Raw genomic sequence first — 8745 nt, 5'->3', positions numbered from 1 at the left:
CAAGAATACAAAAATAATAAGGTTTGTGGGCTTTATATGCTTTTTCAGTGGTTCTATAATTCAGAAAGAAATCACTTTGTAGAATAAAGTGTCATGTTTGTTTATAAAGCTGAGTGGGAGAAAAAAATAACACAGATAAAACTCTTTATAGTGGCTAGTGAAAATTCTAAGAAATTCATTTTCTCCAAGAATTTCCCTATAGTGTCCTCAGACCAAAGCCTTGCCCTGAATAGATATGATAATGCATTTTGCAGGAATTCAGTGGGCTGTGGAGAGCTCTTTTAAGGAGCTGGAGAAATAAGGGATGGTGGTGGTTCCTACATCAGATGAAGATTAGTCTGCTTTGTTCCCATTTCCTGGACAGCAGAGGAATGGGCAAAGGTGCAAAAGGCATTGCTGAGACACCCTGGCCCTGTGGCTGGGCACAGGACAGAGATGTGTTCAGTCAAAACTGGCTTGTGCATAGCTAATTCCAGCAGGCATTTCCCTCATTTCCACACTACAGCACTGAGAAGGAAAACAGAATGTGCCCTTATAAAGATTGCTAATAAAAACATCAATAACCGGGCTGCACACAATTGAGAGTTCCCATTTATACTGGCATTACCAAATGTCTTGCAATATTTAGCCTTTGGCTTTTATCAATAAAGAATGGAATGGTGCTGCTAAACTGAAATATTGGTGACACGAACAAAACCTAGCAAACATGGACAGGGAAAAAAAAAGACAGAAAACAAACCCTATAAATCTTAGTGTAATATTTTTAATTTCGTTTGGAATTCACAATCAAGTCAGTTTTATCCAATTAAGTGTTATTCAGTCTGTCTTTGTCAGCTCTTCCCCATTAGACAAAATGTTCCACCTCTCAATATTCCAGTTCTGTGTCAAATTGACAGGGTCATTTTTCACATGGCAAGCTGAGATTAAGGTGATATTAAACCACTTTGCATACAACAACCAAAAGCATGCTGCAACAAAAAAAAAAAAAAAAAAAAAACCTAGCTGTTTTCTTCTGCTGGTGTCATTAAGGATGCCCTTCCTAGCTAATCTGGTGAGTTCCTGAATATCTACAGCTTTCCTTGCCCCAGGGAATACTGATCTGATATTGCAGGTTTGGAAATTGTGTTTGGGCCCCTAATCATAACACTCCCTTTTTCCCATTAGCAGCTTTCAGCATAAAGCAGCAAGATACAGCCAGTCTTAGGTAACCTCAGGGCCCACTAACAGGCAGTGCAGGGGCACCCCCAAAATATTGCAAAATATATACATTTGCCACAGGTGAACTTCTTCCTTACATTTCAAGGGAAGGAAAGGAAGTGGTTTTAACTAGTTCCGTTAAATTATAATTTTTAAGCCTAGCACTAGGACTTCTTTAAAGTCAATCTATATAAGGTGAACTACCTCTGTGTGTGTTATTTCCACCTTGAAATGGATCAAGTATGTTACTCCCACAAAATGATTGAGTAAATGATTTTTAAAAAAAACCAAACCTTTTTGAGGAACGCAGCTATAAATGTATTTGTCCTTCCTTCAACTTCAGGCTTTTAGTATTACTGATTCAGATTCCATATGTAAAGGAATATATTGAGTACGTGCGTGGGTATAAGTGGAAGTATGTATATCTTCCACACCTGGCTGAAATCCAAATGTGTTCCTAAATCCCAAAGAAATTCTACCCATCTGACATCCCGGTAGTGTAGGAGCGTGTAACTGTGGGGGAAAGGGTGGGCTCTAAGGAGCAGACAGGGCTGTGCAGGGAGATGCAGTGATAAACTAGATGAGGATGGTTTATTCCAACATAAAGGCTGTCCAGGAGTTTAAAAGCTCCATTTCTGTAGCAGCTCTGGAAATCCTAGTTGGACATAAGACAGATCTTTGCATAATCCAGTCTCAGCTTCCTGCTGCTGTACCATGTTTGGTTTCCTATCAGTATCCTATCTGTTCAGTCATGGATCCAGGATGAGGTGCTCTCTGGTGCTGAAAGGCATTAGAGATCAGAATTCTCTGTAAATTTGGACTGAAACAATCAGGACTTGACTGTGCAACCACAGTTCCTGCAACAACACAAGAAAAAAAAAAAGACACAGGAGCATCATCTCAAAACTAATCACTTGCTATAGTCCCAAGGCATGAAACACTCAGTACACCACGAAACTTCACTGTTTCTCTACCATCTCTTTTCAGTATTTCCTTTTTAAATGTCATGGAAAGCTAAGCAGTCTGATTTGTCTGAGTGAGCCTTTAAAAATGCATTTTTCTTCCTTAACAGGAAATTTCTCACGATCACTCCTGTGCTTCCTTCCTTCTACAGTTTAGTTGGCAAAACAAAAGCAATATTCACCCATATTAAAGCAGCGCTATGCAATGGCCCATTGCAGGAGAATTAAGGAATAAAAATTTTTAAAAACCTGTTAGAAGGGTGGCCAGAGAACAGATACACTTCCCAAATGAGGAAAAATGAGATTCTCACTGGCCTTTTTCTCAGGGCAGGCCTAAGCCAGTAGCTTTTCCCATTCTTTTACAATATTACTGCACTGCTTTTATTCACCTTTTAGACCCTGCAGTTTCTTAGCCAGCATTGCATAAGGTCAGGGAGGTTCATCAGTTCAGCTCTTCTCTGCTGTACAAAACTTTCAGACAGTGATTTTTTTTCCTTTCTCATACTCAGGTAACTTTGTAATGAAATGTTAACTTGGAACCCATAAATCCAGTTACTTTCAAATAAGTTTCAGACGGGTATCAAGACTTTAAGGGATATATTAAAAAAGAAATGGATTTTTTCTGCGTTTGTCCAGTAGCATCCAGGACTCATAAAACTACATTAAATATCAGCTTCACTTTTCACAATATTGCAGTGATGAAGAACTAGCTCAAAATTGATTTATTGATCTCTAAAAAGACAGATATATAAGGTTATTAAGGTAATATGTCAATATGTGCAAAATCTGTTATTTGGGCTTGTTAACATTCCTGTGTTGGTTAACAGTGGATATAAAAAGGACAAGGCAGACCCCTGCCCTCTGAAAAAACGGCTCACAGACAAGGACTCAGCACTATGCCTTTTCTGGAAGGTATCTACTTCTAGGATGGACCCAGTGAGAAGCATCAGTTGATGTTTATTTCCTTCCAAAATAAAGTCTTGTATTTAGTACTCCATTTTTCCAACCTCAGTGTCTGCAGTTGTACCAGGACCTTACATAGACTTCCACTCACTGAAGTATTGTGTCTGAATTATTTGGCTGATACTTTTTCCTATGAAGTTACATGCAAGGAGAAGAAATGAATGTCCAATGTTTGAAAATCAGCCATGAGCTAAAATATGGATTTAAGGAGATATAGATATATATATATATACACACATATTCAAAGTGTTTCACATCACAGATGTAAACTAAATCCTTTTTCAGTCAGAGAAAGCAAGGTTCTTGTGGTCCTTCATTTTGAATCCATTAGAGTTTTCAATGATTTATTCACATCCAGAGTTTCTGTCGCAGTGGGTTTGCTTTTGTCACATCACCTCAATTTTTCTAATGAGCCGCTAATGAGAGGTCAATTACTTATGGAAATTAGAAAAACATTCATTGAGGAACTGTACTGAGGCAAAGTGTGCTACCCCATAATGTTTTTATATAAATCATTACAGCATTAATGAATATTTTACTTTTTCATGTTACAGCTTATTTCCCCAACCTATAAAATGGCCTTAAGATGATTTTGAAATGAACATGAGTAACTGTCCTAAAAATGTAATCATATTGTATTTATGATAACCACAGAAAATCTTTTTGCTTTTGCTATTAATGGTTTCCTCAGCCATCAACATCTTGTCGTGAAACCTCCAGCTGATCAGAAGAGCAGTGTCAGGAACACCAGGTTTGCTGTGCTGAATCAGGGCCCTGATCTGACACCTACCCCAGCTCCATTTTCAGGCACTACATGGTGGAAAAAGGACCTCCTGTACAGCACCTGGCCGGCTGGATCAAATCCAAACTGGATTTGTAAATTGTCCTCCTGACCCCAGGTACCCAGCACTGCAGGAAAACATCCAGAGCCTGCAGCACTTCATCCTGACCCAACTGCTGGTGAACTCCACCCGCTTTTTTAGTTAAAGACCATCCAGAATTGGTGGCAGATAAGAAGTTAAAGTGTTCCCTTCACAATCCACCTTCTTTCTGGGCACCTATTTTGTGTTTTCTAAAGGTCTCGAATGAATGGTATAGAAGCAGAAGAAATGAGGCAGAAAGAATGCCAGGGACCAAGATGGATAGCAGGTTAGTTGCAGTACCACACAATTAAATTTAGAGGCCAGGGATATAATTCACTGCTGAAATTCAGCTTTGCGCTGTTGTAAGTTATTATTTCAGAGCAGAAGCTGAAATGGCCAGAGAGGGGAAAGTGTACACGCAGAAGTATAATTGGACTTCAGTATTTCATATTGATACCCTGAGATTTCCACTGCTAAGCACTGTTTCAGAGTCTGGCCAGGGTAACACCGCAGTGTAAGATCTCCCATATTCAGGCCATTAGATTATCCTGTTTCCCCTGCAGGTACTGTAAATCAAAAGCAAAAGACATCCTGTTATGTTCTAGAGGACAGTTTTGTTGGCCTTTCTTTTCAAACACATTCTGAACACACATGTTTTTTATGTGAGTCTCATTTACTTCAGCTTTACTGTCTTGAATATAGATTTAAATTGGGGGGGAGTGAAGGAAAGTGAAAAAAAAAAAGCAGACCTGGAAACCAAGCAGTTATCCACTGAGAAGAAATGTGGCAGCTGGCTGAATCAAAAAATGAAGGCATCACCACGTAGATGTGATTTTCTCATTTTCTAAAGAATTACAGGGTCTTTGTCCCTTTGAACCAGGCTCAGTGAGGATGTAGGTGAAACCCCTGCAGTTATTAATCAGAACGATCATTTTGGTGCAAAGAAATCTATCGTGCGTATCAAGGGGTTGGTCCAAAGCACAGTGCTGTCACTTACTCTTAACATCACATTGGGTGGCACTCATTTTATGTCTCTAATCCCCCCTCCCTCCCTCCCTTCCTCCTCAGAAAGATAAACATGTGAACAACAATGAGGTATCCGAGTACTAATCAAAATCAATGTAGTTTTGCACATATCAGCTCCATGATGGAATAAAGAAGTGAGCATGGATCTAAGTACCTTCTCTTCATATCATAGCTTTCATGTTGTTTTCAGGAGCATTTTTGTCAGGCAGTGATGAAAGGCTGAGAACAAAGTGAACAAAATTTCTTTTTACTGCTTAAAAATTCTCAGCTGCTTTGCTATATCAAAATGCTGTCTCTTTAAACAAATCGCATGGTTAAAAATGCCAAGTTATAATTCAGCAACTAACTCTGAAAATGACAATTTAATCAATCAGAACCAACCCTCCTGAAAAAGAGGGGTGGGAAAAAAAAAAAAAAAGAAAAAATCTTAAAGCTTTCATGCAATGCGAGTGGTTGAAACTATAAAAATGTTCAATCACTGTAGAACAAGCCTGCAGCATCAATGTTTATTAAAGTCAGGGGAGCCATTTATTGACCTGGGAAACAGCAAAGCACCAGCAGCACTGCTGGATTGCATTTTTATAGTTAACAAACGGAAGGCAGTATTTTCCTTTTCTCTTTTAATTGCGATTCCATCAAATCCAAAAAGTTAAAAGCCTCCTGATTTTTAAAGGAAAGCAAAGAGAAGGATGCTCCACACTGTTCTGCAGTCATTCTCTTTGCTCTGACTCCTAACATGGGGATATATCAAATAATTTCAAATATTTAGACTTCTCCACATGCCAGCAGAATTCTCCACAGACCAGCATGTGTTCCCTCCATCACTCCAGCTCATGGCAGAATGTAGGGAGCTACCATTATGAGGCTGGTTCTTTCTGTAACCAAAAAGGAATTACTCTATTTACTCATACAAAGGTCACCCTGCCACTGGACGAGCCAAAAGCACTCAGAACGAATTGTCCTCTCCCAAACTGACACCAGGCATTTTCTCCAAAGACACATCTTGGTTGTTCTGGAGATTTTGTAACTGTTTTTCCACAAACACATTTTTAAAATACACCTTTCCATGCTGCATAAATTGTGAACCACCTGTCATAGGTTACAAACCGAACCCGCGACACCACCTAAGGCTATTAAAAGGAAAGAGTCAGCAACGTGAACTGTGCTTACAGATCCGTATTACCCAAATTACAGGAGTCTGGCTCCTGCTGCGTTCTTTCCATATGGTCCCCATCCACAGGAAAACCTGCGGTCTGCTGAGGAATGCGGGGCAGCGATTTAAAACACTGTGTGTGTCAGCTGCCACCTAAACCGGTGTCAATGCCTGAAAAGGGGGCTTCAAAAACGAAGAGGATGAGTCAGTGCAGTGTGAAGGAGAGCTGGAGCTACCCCATATCCTCCGTGGATGAGGTACGAAGCAGGATGAGCAGCGCGGGTTGTACATGAGCGCATCAAAGGTGATGAATATTGTAACAAATCCCCCGGCACCCAGCACCTCAGCAGCTGCCAATACACCGCATGCATTAGCGGCTCAGAGCGGGGTGGGAGCAGGAGAGATGAAAAAACGAGTCCTCCACTTGAAAATGGCACGTCTGCCACGCGGAGGATTTCACGCTCTCTCTGTAGGGAGCATGGGGTACAAAACTGCTTTTCTGATCTCACCCAGTTGCACACAGCACTTCACACCTTCCTTTCAGGTTTGCAAACAGACCTCCGGCAGCTCCACTTCTCATTTTCTTTTCCTCATTCATAGAGAAAAACACATAATATCCTTACTTAAAACACAGTAGAGGAGTTTGACACAAATTAATGACTCGCCTGTCATACTAGAAGAATTTTGATATTTGCAAGGGAGGAAAAAGGCTTCAGGTATTCTGAGAGCTGTAAAAAGCTGCTTTGGAATTCAAAGACAGCTCAGAAGAAATCAAATCAACTGATAGGTTGCTGTAAGGTTAGAGATACCCATTTTGCACTAAAATCACACTACTATGAGAATATGAATAAATAAAAGGTTATGGGAAAAGGAAGCCACAGGTTCCCTCAAATTAGATCCCATTGGCATGAAGTTACTTCACAGCTGCCACGTGTTGCTCCAAGAGAGATTACTCCTTCAATATTGTTAACGACAACTTTGATTTGACTTCTGTAATTACTAGATGGAGAAGGGACCACATTTCCCTTTGTACAATCTTTGATGAGATGGAGCTCCTTTCCCCCGAGTTATTTCCCTGAGTATTTTTGTTTTGAAAAAAAAATGGATTTCCAGGTTGAAAATGGAGCTGCTGTGCAGCAGTCAGAGCTGTGGGAGAGGCGTCTAATTGTCACTTACAATGACCCTCGATTCTTCTCTAAACATAGATTCTTTTTCTCTCCTAACGCTCTTCACCCTCGCTCCACTTCAAAAGCAGCCGTATTTACAGGGCTGGATTATTCTCTGAGTTGCCTCCACCACCAGTAAATCATAAAAATTTCTCCTACAATCAATGGAGTGTCTTCACATTTACCAGACAGTATAATTTGGTCCACAAGGCAGCTGATTGTTATCTATAACCTCCCCATCCAATTCAAGTGATGGGAGATGTAACCCAAAAATTTCCTTCGGACTTTTTTACTGCCAAAATAGATCACATTCTGTGGCAGCCTTTTTACAATCTCCACTTCTCTAAATAAACATCACAGAACCTATACTGCTTTTACTGCAAAATGCTTCTCCCTGCCTGTATCGAGGCTGGTTTTTAGCTGATGTGCCAACAAACAGTGGCAGCAACTCTGTGCAAGCCCAGGGTGCAGCACCAAGACACAGGGTGCAGTGGGGACCAGGGAGCACCAGGAATAATCTTCATGGTTAGATAAGGTGGAAACCCCCTGCACTCTCCCCATCCCAGTTAGACACTGCACAGTGATGTAAATTTTAGCTCCCAAAGAGTTGGGGGTACGGTGCTCCTTCCCATCAAAGGTATAGGGCAGCTGTTATGTGCGATACCCAAATCCCGAACAGGCTATAAGCAGAGTCTGCTGTGGAATTGTTGAGCTGGGACATTCTGCAGGGTGGAGGGACAGAAACAGCTCTTGCAAAGGCCATCAAGCAAAGCCGAGCACTACCACAGCTCAGTGGCTGCAGAAGTGCTGAGGAGAGCGCAGTATTTAGAAGAAATCATTCGAAGTACATTCCTGGACTGTAAATGAACTGAAACTGCTCAGAAAAGCCCTGACATTGAAGGTCATGCAATTAAACACAGGGTTCTGATTTGCAATGATCAACAAAAAGTAAATGCATTATTAAAATGCATGGCAAATAGAACATAACACCAAAAATGGCCAGATTCTGGCTGTACTGTGCCATTATCTTAATTAACGGCTTTCTCCTATTGATTTGTTCACTAAGATTCAAACATACTCATTCTTTGATGAACATTTGTATTCAGAAAATGGCAAATTTCTTCCCAGCCTTCTTTTGTTGGGAAGGGTTGATAGCTGTTCATGAGAAAAGGAAAGGAGAAGGAGCTAAACAGCATAGCTCCCACACTCACAATGCAACTTTCTCACTGGGGCCTTGAACTTCAGAGCAGCTTCAACTCATTTACAGAGCCTGGGAATGAAGGTGCCTTCCCTATATGAAAATTAAATATTTTCATGCAGTGTTATGACTTCTCCTTGAAGCATTTGTGGCTCCATGTTTCATTGGCATTTGTGGTCATTTTAGTCCACTGAGCTTAAATGTGTAATAAGGATGC

This window comes from Coloeus monedula (assembly GCF_965178545.1).
Source record: "Coloeus monedula genome assembly, chromosome: 13".
NCBI classification, from domain to species: domain Eukaryota; kingdom Metazoa; phylum Chordata; class Aves; order Passeriformes; family Corvidae; genus Coloeus; species Coloeus monedula.
The sequence above is the reverse complement of the archived record's forward strand: the minus strand, read 5'-3'. Positions refer to the sequence as shown.